This window comes from Leucopleurus acutus (genome assembly GCF_964270905.1).
Source record: "Leucopleurus acutus genome assembly, chromosome: X".
Lineage (NCBI taxonomy): Eukaryota > Metazoa > Chordata > Mammalia > Artiodactyla > Delphinidae > Leucopleurus > Leucopleurus acutus.
Genome location: NC_139148.1, coordinates 105,807,071 through 105,821,220, shown reverse-complemented (window position 1 = coordinate 105,821,220; position 14,150 = coordinate 105,807,071).

The following is a 14,150-nucleotide window of genomic DNA, read 5'->3' as shown; positions in this document are numbered from 1 at the left end:
TTGTTTAGGCTTATTGAAGACAGGGACTCAAATAACCTATTTCTCCCTCTTTCACTGTTACAAAGATAAAGTCTTTATCCTTTATCATTTTCACAAATTCACTGTGCAGTCAGTTGGGCCTGTTGAAATCTTATAATATTGTTGGGATGGTGTTAGGCATTTACGGTATGTGTTCCAGTTTATTTGTTAGCATTGAAAACCTGTTGATCGTGCATTAAATTGAGTGGACCTATAGCTTCTGACTTAAAAAAAGCGACATATTGTAAATGTGGCTGTTGACAAAATGACAGGATTTTAAGCTTTTACAGTGAAAAAATGTCTCTACATTCTGTGTAACATCCAATAATTAAATGTCTGGCAAGTGTCATTAAACAAGATTAACATACTTAATGAAACCATCATTTCTCTTATTCTCTTTTCAAAATTCTAAAATATATCTAACTATTTATTCTGTAATAAAGCATTGTATTTGCTGTTCTGCAAATAAATATGAATGCAGACAGATAAATTAGGATTCGATTATTTAACTGCCTATATATAGTGTTAATTGCTAAAGCATTGTATTTGCTGTTCTGCAAATAAATATGAATGCAGACAGATAAATTAGGATTCGATTATTTAGCTGCCTCTATATAGTGTTAATTGCATTTTTTTTAACCATACAAACCTTAATCCATGTCACCTCTTTCAAGACCCATACCAGAACATGCCTTCTCTTATGTAACTTCCCTTACTAAACTGCCATGCTCAGAACGTACTTTTCACACCTATTATGCCATTTATAGAGTGGTATATTGCTTAAACTTATTAATACTGTTTCTAAATGATCTTTCTGGCTGTTTCAGGAATATCCATTTTCTCTCTCACTAACTCACAAGCTCTGCATGTCATTGACTTTTTTTTTTTTTTTTTTTTTTAGTAATCACAGAATGTTTAAGGATAGTTCTCTACACATAGTGGGTGGTCAGTAAATATTCCTGGAATTGCGGTCTGCATTTCCAAGTTGCTAAACTCATTTAATGTTAAACTATTAAAGGCCATGGTGTCTGGAAATTTTGAGCATAAATCCAGTGGTGGCTGAGAAGTCTGGGAATTGTTTTTGTTACTGGGAAAGAAATAACAATTCTTTATTTTTCCCCAAGTGATTGGACAAGTACTTTAAGCACAGCCTTTCTAGCCTAAAAAGAGGCAAATCTCCTCTCGCCAGGAGAGGATCCTCTACCAGGATATTTCTCACATCTTTTTTGTGGAAGGCCTTAATTCTTCTTTGTAGCTGTTTTTGGACTTATGCAAAAAGGGATATATTTCAGGAGAGAAATCTCAAAAAGTAATACCTAGTTTATCTGGCATCTTTTATCCTGAGATTGCTCCAGGTTGAGTTAGGTCCTCATTATCTGTAGAAAGGGGAGAGGGGTTCCACTTCTGGCACAAGAGTGAGTTGCTCTTTGGACCTACTCCTCAGAGAAACTGGTGGAAATTATTTTTTTTTAAAATTTAAGGATTCTGGGGCTTCCCTGGTGGCACAGTGGTTGAGAATCCGCCTGCCGATGCAGGGGACACGGGTTCATGCCCCGGTCCAGGAAGATCCCACATGTCGCGGAGCGGCTGGGCCCGTGAGCCATGGCCGCTGAGCCTGCGCGTCCGGAGCCTGTGCTCCGCAACGGGAGAGGCCACGACAGTGAGAGGCCCGCATACCACCAAAAAAAAAAAAAAAAAAAAATTTAAGGATTCTGGAAATTGTTCTAAGAGCATACTGCAAATGAAGAAACATGTTCTAAAATGTACTGTGGTAATGGTTGCACCACTCTGAATATACTGAAACCCACTGAATGGTACACCTTTAGAAAAGTAAATTGAATTGCATGTGAATTATATGTCAATAAAGTCTTAAAAAATTAAGAAAGAAGGAAACCAAACTTCATATTCTGTCTCCCAGAGTGACCCAGAATAGTATTAGTGAAACAAAGGAGAAATATAAAAGTTATCTATTGCTCTATAACAAATTTCCCCAAACTTAGCTGCTTAAAACAACAAAGATTTCTTAACTCTCAGATCCTGTGGGGCAGGAATCCTGGGCACAGCTTGGCTGGGTGCTTCTCAATCCAGGCCTCTTATGAGGTTACAGCCAAGTCATTGGTCAAAGCAGTAGTAGTCATAGCAAGTCTTAGCTTGAACTGGAGAATTTGCTTCTAATCGCACTCACATAGCTGTGGACTGGACTGAGAAGATCAGCCTCCATCTCATTCATGTGGTGGCTGACAGGCTCTGGCTCCTCATTACATGGATCTGAGTGTGCTCCAAACATGGCAACTGATGATGATGCTGATGATGCTGAGATAGGGAGAGGGAGAGGGAGGGAGAGAGAGAGAAGAGAGCGCAAAAGAGACCGAGCGAGACATGAGGGAGAGCTTACTAGAGTGTTCAAGATGGAAGCCATAGTCTTTTTGTAGCCTACTTTTGAAGGTAGAATCCCATGACCTCGGCGATATTCTACTGATTACAGAGAGCCAAACATTTCAAACATTTCGCACTCAAGGGCAGGGAATCACATAAGGGTATGAATACCAGGAGGTGGGGATTACTGGGGGCCATCTCAGAGGCTGCCTGCCACAGAGAGGATTTCCCAGGCTATAGATATTCTGTCTTCTCTTTTCTGCCTATGTTTGTGGAGGATAATACATTTGTAGGAAAAAAAAGAGAGTAAATATGTGATACGACTGGGATTGCACAGGAAGCTGTGGTAGCATTGAGGAGATACTTTAATCCAGTGCTGGGAGGGACCTTCATATGTAGTCAAAGAATGTCTTAGAAGATGTGATATCTGATGTTTGTTTTGAGGTGAAGGGTTACTCTGGCTAGAAAATGTGGTACAAGAGGGAGAAAGGCATAGAGACACTATATCTTTAAGAACTGCTGGCAGTTGTGTAAAATTGGAAAGGAGGGTGTGTGTGTGTGTGTGTGTGTGTGTGTGTGTGTGTGTGTGTGTGTGTGTGTATTCAGGAGGATAATTATGAAGGTCTGTGTATGGAGTTGGGATTTTTAAATTGAAGACACTTGGGAGTCTCGTTCTTAAAAGCGAAGTCATTTGGTTCTTACGGGAGCAGAGCAGAGTCAAAATCTGTTGATCATGCATTAAATTAAAGGGAATCTGTAACTTCTGACTTTGAAAAAGGAAGAAATATAAACAGGAATTTCTAATAACTATTCTTTAAACATAGCCCATATAGTCCTACATTTGTGCCGCTGCTTAGTCTTTCTACTGCCTTCCTTGCCTCCCCCCACCACCTCCCCCCGCCTCTTCCAAATACCCTGTTTTCAGAGACCAACTTAAGGAACACCTACCTCCAGGAGCGCTTATGTCATTTTAACCCATAAGATTACCTTCCCCCGAACTTCACAGCACTTGAACACTATACTTCTTCTTTTATCCTTTAAATAGATAACCTGATACATTTAGTTATTTCATGTACATTTATCCATTTTATGAATACCTACTGAGATATCTGTTATGTGCATAGCATTATACAGAATGCTTCAATTAAATCCAGATGTATATAATATGGAACGAGGTCCCTGGCCTCAAAGAAGTCACAGTCTGGGCATGAACTACCCACACTGGATTACCAGAAGTGCATACTGAAATACCGGTTCTAGGGCCCACCCAAGACTCATTGAATAAAACTCTGAGAATAAGGTGACCAAATCTAGATTTTAATGCCTACTGTGATTCTAAAGAACACTAAGTTGGGAACTAACGGTCTAGTGAATGAGACAGGAATATACATAAATAATTCCAACACAGGGTAGAATGTGCTACGTGTACACCACATGAAACCAGTGCAAAACCCTTTTGGGAGTTGAGATCACTTGTAGCTGGGAAGTTGAGAAATATTTCATGGAAAAAGTAGTATTTTAATTGTCATATCAGAGGGATAGTCACTGATATATCTTCTCTTATTTGTTCATTTATTTTGATTCCCTTGTCTTTGACATATAAGTCTTGGCTTTATTTGAGGATGCTGCCCCTTTAACAGGAACAGCAAACACAGATTTTGTGTTTCCATGAGAAGCTTTTTCAAATTGGTCTTAAGATCTTGATTCTCCATTTGCTAGTCTCTTCTGCCACAGCTTTTTAAATCCAGACTTGAAAAACCCAAACTGTACTTAATTCTTCATCCACTTATATATGCAGTTCACATTCACATTGTGCTTGTGGGAGGACGAGAGCTATATAAATCCAAGGTATTATTATTATTATGTTCTCTCACTGCTGTTCCCTTTTGGCCCTTTATTCTAGGCTTTCAACTTGACTTAGTTTGAATTCTGCTTAATCTTATCTTCAGTTTAATTCTGGTTTAATAAAGCTGTCTATAAATAATAATAACAGTGAAAATTTTTGTAAGAAGCAAGTCAGTTCTGTTTACTGCAGACCTCAGTAGACGAAGACCAATTTTCCCCAGGAGGGTCCTGAAGACACTCAAATTCAACATCTCTATTTAGGTACATGTATGCTGGGTGAATTTTTTGAAGTTCATAGGGTTGATTAGTGCTAGTAATCTGTTTTTCCTTTGCAGATATTCATACAGAGCTCTTTTACTGAAGCACAGAGGTACTGCTAATGAAGAGCAGTGCAGTTCCTTTCAAGAGATTGTGTTGCCTTTGGCATCTCTTAGTAGGCAGGTATCACCATCTCCTGATACTAAATCCTGTATCAATCAGTGTCCATTCAGAAGAGGTACATAGAGTGATTCAGGGAATTAAAAGCTTTCATAACCATTAGAAAGACCATTGCTTTCATAACCATTGGTAAAGAATGTCAGGAGACAGCTTTCAGGAAACATGCATGTGTGGGGATACCAGGAAAGCCCCCACCGGTGCCATCAGCTGCCTGCTCACAATGGACATGACCTCAACTGCCTGCATTGTACTTAGAAGCACAAGCCTGCTGTTTTGAGAAAGGTGGACAGGGCCAGCTTATTTCTTATTTCTGTCTCTGCCTTTTCCATTATCCTCTGTTGGCACAGATGTAGACACTTTTTTGTTTTTGTACCCTTAGGATGGCATACATTTTAAAATACGTGGACACGTGCTCTAAAATGTAAAACATTTTTCACTTAGTAAATTATGAGCATATTCCTGTCACTAAATATGATGCACTGTGATTTTAATGGCTGTATGGCAGTCTTTCATATGGATATACCATAATTTATTAACCAGTATATTATTTACAACAACAGGGGGATAGTGCAAGAGCTCAGGCTGTAGAGGTACACTGTATCTGAATCCTGGATTTGATGCTCACTGGCTTTGTGATTTTGGCAAGTCACTTAACTTCCCTAACCCCCATATTCTTCAACTGTAAAATGGAATTGAAAATATTAACACCCAGTTGGGTTGTCAAGGAAGTGTGTCTGTCATATTAAAAACTCTCAATAAATGTTGAGTATTATTACTATTATTATAATATAACAAGAATATCTCATTATTTCATTTTTATAAATTCTTAGTGATTGCACTGCTGGGTCAAAGGTATGTGATTTTCTGTTTTTTGTAGGGAGTGGGTGGGTACATATAACAAATTTATTTTCAGAAATATTGGGCAATTTATTTTCCTACCAATAGTTGTGTAATTACCTATTTCATTAAACCCTCACAATTATACGATATTATAATTTCAACCACCGTGATAGGGCTTTTCAACTGTCAGATTGGTCTTGTTTTAATTTGTGTTTTGTTTTATGTGTTTCTACTTTATGAATTGTTTTTTCATTTCCATTTCCCATGTGTTTCTTGGTGTACAGTACTCCTTCTCACTAATTGGTCTTTGTCCATCTCAAGATTATATCTTTGCCTCTTGCTTCTTTTCCATTTGTTCCACCTCTTCTTTAGGTATGGCAGTTATCTCGATGTTTGCCATCCTTTATATAGAGCAACTTTAATTTATTCTTCTTTTTACATCTCCATTTACCCTGCATTATAGAGAAACTCTGCTTATCATGGTGCCTATCCACATTACTGAGTGCCACTTACTGAACTACTGAAATGTATGTGCACTTTTACTTGTGTGCCTTCCTCACTGGGCTCTGCTCTGGGCATTGCAGGGGCCATCTTATCTTGTCTGCTGTTGTATCTCCCATACTCAGAACACAGCCATCATCTTTTAAAACTTTTCAGTGGACCAAGCTAAAATAATATATCATGATTTTACTGTCATATTTCAGTTCAAATTTATGAGTTTTACTTAACTGCTTTTAACGATATGCTTCGTTTTATCCCATATGAAAAGCTTGGGTCCTAATTACACTAATATAATTGCTTCTTTGGTATTTATACTTTCAAAACAATATAAATATATTACTAATAAAGTGATTACTGAAACCAACTGACACTATTACTAACAAAGTGATTACTGAGAGCAATTTGAGAACCCTCTGCAGATTAAACAAAAATTTTATCCTTAGAGCACATCCCACTAGGGATGTACAAACTGCAGATCTTGCTTGACCTATGATGGGGGTTACATCCTGATAAGCCCATCATAAGTTGAAAACATCATAAGCTGAATATGTATTTAGCCTATTTCAACGTGCCCAGAACACTTCCATTAGGCTACGGTTGGGCAAAATCATTTAGCACAAAGCCTATTTTATAATAAGTTATGGAAATACCTCATGTAATTTATTGAATACTGTGCTGAAAGTAAAAAACAGACTGGGTGTGTGGGTACAGACTTTGCTGTAAGTGTATCAATTGTTTACCCTCATGATCACATGGCTGATGGGAGCTGCAGCTCGCCCAACATCATGAGAGAGTATCATACTGCATATTGCTAGCCTGTGAAAAGATCCAAATTCAAAATTTGAAGTACAGTTTCTACTGAATGCATATTGCTTTTGCACCACCAAAAAGTTGAAAAATCGTAAGTCGAACCACCGTTAAGTCGGGGACTATCTGCACTGTGTTTTAAAGTCTCTTGAAATACTTATTTTTGTAGTTATACCAACAATTTGATAAATAATTAAGTTTGTTTCATTTGTTTTTTTAACAATTGCTTTTTAAATTTAATTTTGTTTTATAGTTATGTAGAACATTTACATTGTTCCAAAGTAAAAACAAAAACAAGGTACATTAAAAGAAATCTAGCTTCTCTCCCTTTCCCTTTCTTGCTAGTCAGGAAAGTATCTCTATCTAGTTTTAGCTTTTTTTTTTTCTTTGCATAGGTCTATGGAAATAACATAAAATGATGTTCAAGAGTCGATTCCTTATTAAATGCCAAAGCAAAATCTTATAGTATCATTAAAAAATCTGTTACAGGATTATTTGCTTCCTTACGTTCTTTGGCTGAACCAATTTCCTTTTAAAATCTAATTGTTTTGTCTTTTAATCAATCTGCAATGAGTCGAGTTTAAATTTCCTTGAATTTTATTCTGTACAAAGCAGATACTATTTTAAATTAATTTCTATTTCCTATAGCAAATCTTTTTCAAAAGTATGCTCCTCTTCCCACCACTTGCTTCACTTTCTCCCCCTTCCTTTTTGTGCTGCAGCAGAATTTCATTGGCCTTGTGTTGGTTTCAAGTTCACTTCATTCATTTTTGAATGAGGAGGATTTATCTCATCTTAGTATATGTCACTCAAACACGTGGGTAAATTCCTCTGGCATTCTCTCTTTTGCTGTGTGCTATTTTAATGATCTTATCCTAACTTAACCTGAGTGGCTAACATTTATAAGTTTAAATTAGCACTGTCATACAATCGGCAGAAATCTATGGTAAGGGAACTGAGATTATTGATAATGCCATTAGGCAGACTTGTTTGATCATTGCACTTGGGATTTGTGAAGGGGCATTTTAATGCCTTTGTTCAAGTCATGTCCTTACTTTAAAGGCACTCTGTAAACTTTTTGCTGGCAAATCTTTAGGTGAAGCTAACTAATCAATGTTTGAGTAATCACCTATGCTCTTTGAGAACGACTTGGACTCTTTTTCCATAATTGCCATCAGAACACTTTTCTGAAGCATCCGATTGCTCATGATTCTATACTAGATGGTTGAAAATGAAATGACTGCTGCCATGTATTTAAATGGTTAAATACTAAATTTTATTGAATAAGTAAAACTGTTAAACACATTAGGCCTCAAAGTGGTAATACAGGACTCTGATTGACCAAGTTCTTGTATTTCTGATCTCTGACTAATAGTCATTTTCTCTGAAAAGCCCCTCCTGAACTTACCCCATTCAAATCAAATTATTCCCCGTTATATACTCTGTAGTACTCCTTAACAGCCGTCAGAGTTGGTAGTTATCTATATGATGATAATTTCTTTAATGTCTGTGTTGTTCACTAGGCTTTAAATGCCAACAGAATTAGAATTCTGTTTTGTCTATTTTATTCTCTGTTCTAGGGCCCAGTGCCTAGAACAGTCCTGACACTCAGTATGTACTATTTAAAAAAATAGATGAATACAAGATAAAAATATTAAATCTCATTCTACACACAAATTAGAAGAGTAAAGGGACATATGTGAGGTGGAAGGGTTGGATTTGAGCTAGAGAGGAGGGGAGGTTGTAATAGGGGGTAAACCACCAGATTGAGAGTCAGAAGCATTCTGGTCTTGACCCTGCGGCTTAGCAGCTATGTGACTTTATTAAAAACATCTTCCCTCTCTGATCCTACTTTATACATTTATACAATGAATAGGGAAAACTAAATAATATAAAATTTTCTTATAATTCTAGTCATCCATGATGCTCTTATCTTCTGTTTCTTCATCTCTAAAGTAATAATAGTACCTAGCTCATAGAATTATTGTGAATTTTAAATAAGATAATGTGTATTATTTGTTTTCCTTCTACCCCTTCTTCACTAAGCAGTTTTCAAAACTCCTTGGATCCTCTTTGCCTTACTTCAGCAGTTTTATCTTTGGATAACTCCAACACATCATCAGATTTCCCCAGAAACGTCTAGAACAGTGTCTGTCAGATATGCACTCATTTGCGGCATTCCCCATTCTTTAGTAAGCTCTAATAGTATGTAAGAGCATCACACAGGGAGAAACAAATGCCCTTACTAAATAGTTCCCTTCCGTTAGTTTGAATATGAAATGGTATCTGGCATTTGTCTAATTCTGAATGGTGCTTTCTAATCTCTAAAATGTTTTATTTTTCTTTGTCCATTTAGTGTAGATGCACTTGTTTCCCTTCATGGTCCAGATGTATTTCACTGGCTACTAAGTTATTTTTACAAGTTAAATAAAAATGCCCTCTTTTTTTCCCATTAAGGCAACAAATTTTCCTATTTTTGTGTTGTCAGGTGCTAGGTATATTAGAGTATTTAGCTGATGAATGTCTGTCTTTTTTTACATCTTTATTGGAGTAAAATTGCTGTATAATGGTGTGTTAGTTTCTGCTTTATGACTAACTGAATCAGATATACATATACACATATCCCCATATCTCCTCCCTCTTGCGTCTCCCTCCCACTCGCCCTATCCCACCCCTCCAGGTGGACACAAAGCAGTGAGCTGAGCTCCCTGTGCTATGTGGCTGCTTCCCACTAGCTATCTATTTTACATTTGGTAGTGTATATATGTCCATGCCACTCTCTCACTTCGTCCCAGCTTACCCTTCCCCCTCCCCGTGTCCTCAAGTCCATTCTCTACGTCTGTGTCTTTATTCCTGTCCTGCCCCTACGTTCATCAGAACCATTTTTATTTTTTTTAGATCCCATATATATGTATTAGCGTATGGTATTTGTTCTATTCTTTCTGACATACTTCACTCTGTATGACAGTCCCTAGGTCCATCCACCTCACTACAAATAACTCAACTTCATTTATTTATATGGCTGCGTAATATTCTATTGTATATATGTGCCACATCTTCTTTGTCCATTCATCTGTTGATGGACGCTTAGGTTGCTTCCATGTCCTGGCTATTGTAAATAGAGCTGCAATGAACATTGTGGTACATGACTCCTTTCAAATTATGGTTTTCTTAGGGTATATGCCCATTAGTGGGATTGCTGGATCGTATGGTACTTCTATTTTTAGTTTTTTCAGGAACATCCATACTGTTCTCCGTAGTGGCTGTAACAATTTATATTCCCACCAACAGTGCAAGAGAGTTCCCTTTTCTCCACACCCTCTCCAGCATTTATAGTTTGTAGATTTTTGGATGATGGCCATTCTGACTGGTGTGAGGTGATACCTCATTGTGGTTTTGATTTGTATTTCTCTAATGATTAGTGATGCTGAGCATCCTTTCATGTGTTTGTTGGCCATCTGTATATCTTCTTTGGAGAAATGTCCGTTTAGGTCTTCAGCCCATTTTTGGATTGGGTTGTTTGTAGTTTTGATATTGAGCTGCATGAGCTGCTTGTAAATGTGGGAGATTAATCTTTTGTCTGTTGCTTTGTTAGCAAATATTTCCTCCCATTCTGAGGGTTGTCTTTTCATCTTGTTTATGGTTTCCTTTGGTGTGCAAAAGCTTTTCAGTTCGATTAGGTCCCATTTGTTTATTTTTGTTCTTGTTTCCATTTGTCTAGGCGTTGGGTCAAAAAAGATCTTGCTGTGATTTATGTCATAGAGTGTTCTGCCTATGTTTTCCTCTAAGAGTTTGATAGTCTCTGGCCTTACATTTAGGTCTTTAATCCATTTTGAGTTTATTTTTGTGTATGATGTTAGGGAGTGTTCAAATTCATTCTTTTACATGTAGAGGTCCAGTTTTCCCAGCACCAATTATTGAAGAGGCTGTCATTTCTCAGTTGTATATTCTTGCCTCCTTTATTAAAAGTAAGGTGACTATATGTGCATGGGTTTATCTCTGGACTTTCTCTCCTATTTCATTGATCTATATTTCTGTTTTTGTTCTAGTACCATACTGTCTTGATTACTTTAGCTTTGTAGTATAGTCTGAAGGCCAGGAGCCTGATTCCTCCAGCTCTGTTTTACTTTCTCAAGATGGCTTTGGCTATTTGGTGTCTTTCGTGTTCCCGTACAAATTGTGAAATTTTTTGTTCTACTTCTGTGAAAAATGCCATTGGGAGTTTGATAGGGATTGCACTGAATTTGTAGATTGCTGTGGGTAATATAGTCATTTTCACAATACTGATTCTTCCAATCCAAGAACATGGTATATCTCTCCATCTGTTTGTATCGTCTTTAATTTCTTTCCTCAGTGTCTTATAGTTTTCTGCATACAGGTCTTTTGTCTCCTTAGGTAGGTTTATTCCGAGGTATTTTATTCTTTTTGTTGCAGTGGTAAATGCGAGCGTTTCCTTAATTTCTCTTTCACATTTTTCATCATTAGCGTATAGGAATGCAAGAGATTTCTGTGCATTAATTTTGTATCCTGCTACTCTACCAAATTCATGGATTAGCTCTAGTAGTTTTCTGGTAGCATCTTTAGGATTCTCTAGGGTATAGTATCCTCTCACCTGCAAACAGTGACAGTTTTACTTCTTCTTTTCTGATTTGGATTCCTTTTTTTTTTTTTTTTTTTTTGGATTCCTTTCATTTCTTTTTCTTCTCTGATTGCTGTGGCTAAAACCTCCAAAACTATGTTGAATAATAGTGGTGAAAGTGGACAACCATGTCTTATTCCTGATCTCAGAGGAAATGGTTTCAGTTTTTCACCATTGGGAATGGTGTTGGCTGTGGGTCTGTCATATATAGCCTTTATTAAGTTGAGGGAGGTTTGCTCTATGCCCACTTTCTGGGGAGTTTTTATCATAAATGGGTGTTCAATTTTGTCAAAAGCTTTTTCTGCATCTATTGAGATGATCATTTGGGTTTTATCCTTCAGTTTGTTAATATGGTGTATCACACTGATTGATTTCCATATATGGAAGAATCCTTTCATTCCTGGGATAAACTCGACTTGATCGTAGTGTATGATCCTTTAAATGTGCTATTGGATTCTGTTTGCTGGTATTTTGTTGAGGATTTTTGCATCTGTGTTCATCAGTGATATTGGCCTGTAGTTTTCTTTCTTTGTGACATCTTTGTCTGGTTTTGGTATCAGGGTGATTGTGGCCTTGTAGAATGAGTTTGGGAGTGTTCCTCCCTCTGCTGTATTTTGGAAGAGTTTGAGAAGGGTAGGTGTTAGCTCTTCTCTAAATATTTGATAGAATTCACCTGTGAAGCCGTCTGGTCCTGGGCTTTTGTTGAAAGATTTTTAATCACTGTTTCAATTTCAGTGCTTGTGATTCGTCTGTTTATATTTTCTATTTCTTCCTGGTTCAGTCTCAGAAGGTTGTGCTTTTCTAAGAATTTGTCCATTTCTTCCAGGTTGTCCATTTTATTGGCATAGAGTTGCTTGTAGTAATCTCTCATGATCCTTTGTATTTCTGCAGTGTCAGTTTTTACTTCTCCTTTTTCATTTCTAATTCTATTGATTTGAGTCTTCTCTCTCTTTTTCTTGATGTGTCTGGCTAATGGTTTTATCAATTGTGTTTCTCTTCTCAAAGAAGCAGCTTTTAGTTGTATTGATCTTTGCTATTGTTTCCTTCAGTTCTGTGTCATTTATTTCTGATCTGCTCTTTATGATTTCTTTCCTTCTGCTAACTTTGGGGGCTTTTTTTGTTCTTCTTTCTCTACTTGCTTTAGGTGTAGGGATAGGTGGTTTATTTGAGATACTTCTTGTTTCTTCAGTTAGGATTGTATTGCTATAAACTTCCTTCTTAGAACAGCTTTTGCCACATCCCATAGGTTTTGGGTTGTCGTGTTTTCATTGTCATTTGTTTCTAGGTATTTTTTAATTTCCTATTTGATTTCTTCAGTGATCTCTTGGTTATTTAGTAGTGTATGGTTTAGTCTCCATGTGTTTGTGTTTTTTACAGTTTTTTCCTGTGAGTGATATCTAGTCTCATAGCATTGTGGTCAGAAAAGATAACTGATACGATTTCAATTTTCTTAAATTTACCAGTGCTTGATTTGTGACCCAAGGTATGGTCTATCCTGGAGAATGTTCCATGAGCACTTGAGAAGAAAGTATATTCTGTTGTTTTTTGGTGAAATGTCCTATAAATATCAAGTAAGTCCATCTTGTTTAATGTACCGTTTAAAGCTTTGGTTTCCTTGTTTATTTTCATTTTGGATGATCTGTCCATTGGTGAAAGTGGGGTGTTAAATTCTCCTACTATGATCGTGTTACTGTTGATTTCCCCCTTTATGGCTGTTAGCATTTGCCTTACGTACTGAGGTGCTCCTATGTTGGGTGCAGAAATCCTTACAATTGTTGTATCTTCTTCTTAGAGTGAACCCTTGATCATTATGTAGTGTGCCTCTTTGTCTCCTGTAATAGTCTTTATTTTAAAGTCTATTTGTCTGATATGAGAATTGCTACTCCAGCTTTCTTTTGATTTCCATTTCGTGGAACATCTTTTTCCATCCCCTCACTTTCAGTCTGTATGTATCCCTAGGTCTGAAGTGGGTCTCTTTTAGACAGCATATGTGCGGGTTTTGTTTTTTAATCCATTCAGCCAGTCTATGTCTTTTGGTTGGGGCATTTAATCCTTTTACATGTAAGGTAGTTATCGATATGTATATGTTCCTGTTACCATTTTCTTAATTGTTTTCATTTGTTTTTCTAGGTGTTTTCCTTCTCTTGTGCTTCCTGCCTAGAGAAGTTCCTTTAACATTTGTTGTAAAGCTGGTTTGGTGGTACCGAATTCTCTTAGCTTTTGCTTGTCTGCAAAGATTTTAATTTCTCTGTCAAATCTGAATGAGATCCTTGCTGGGTAGAGTAATCTTGGTTGTAGGTTTTCCCCTTTCATCACTTTAAATATGTCCTGCCACTCCCTTCTGGCTTGCAGAGTTTCTGCTGAAAGATCAGCTGTTAACCTTATGGGGATTCCCTTGTATGTTATTTGTTGCTTTTCCCTTGCTGCTTTTAATATTTTTTCTTTGTATTTAATATTTGATAGTTTGATTAATATGTGTCTTGGCCTGTTTTTCCCTGGATTTATCGTGTGTGGGACTCTCTGCGCTTCCTGGAGTTGATTGACTATTTCACTTCCCATATTAGGAAAGTTTTCAGCTATAATCTCTTCAAATATTTTCTCAGTCCCTTTTTTTTGCTCTTCTTCTTCTGGGTCCCCTATAATTCGAATGCTGGTGCATTTTATGTTGTTCCAGAGGTCTCTGAGG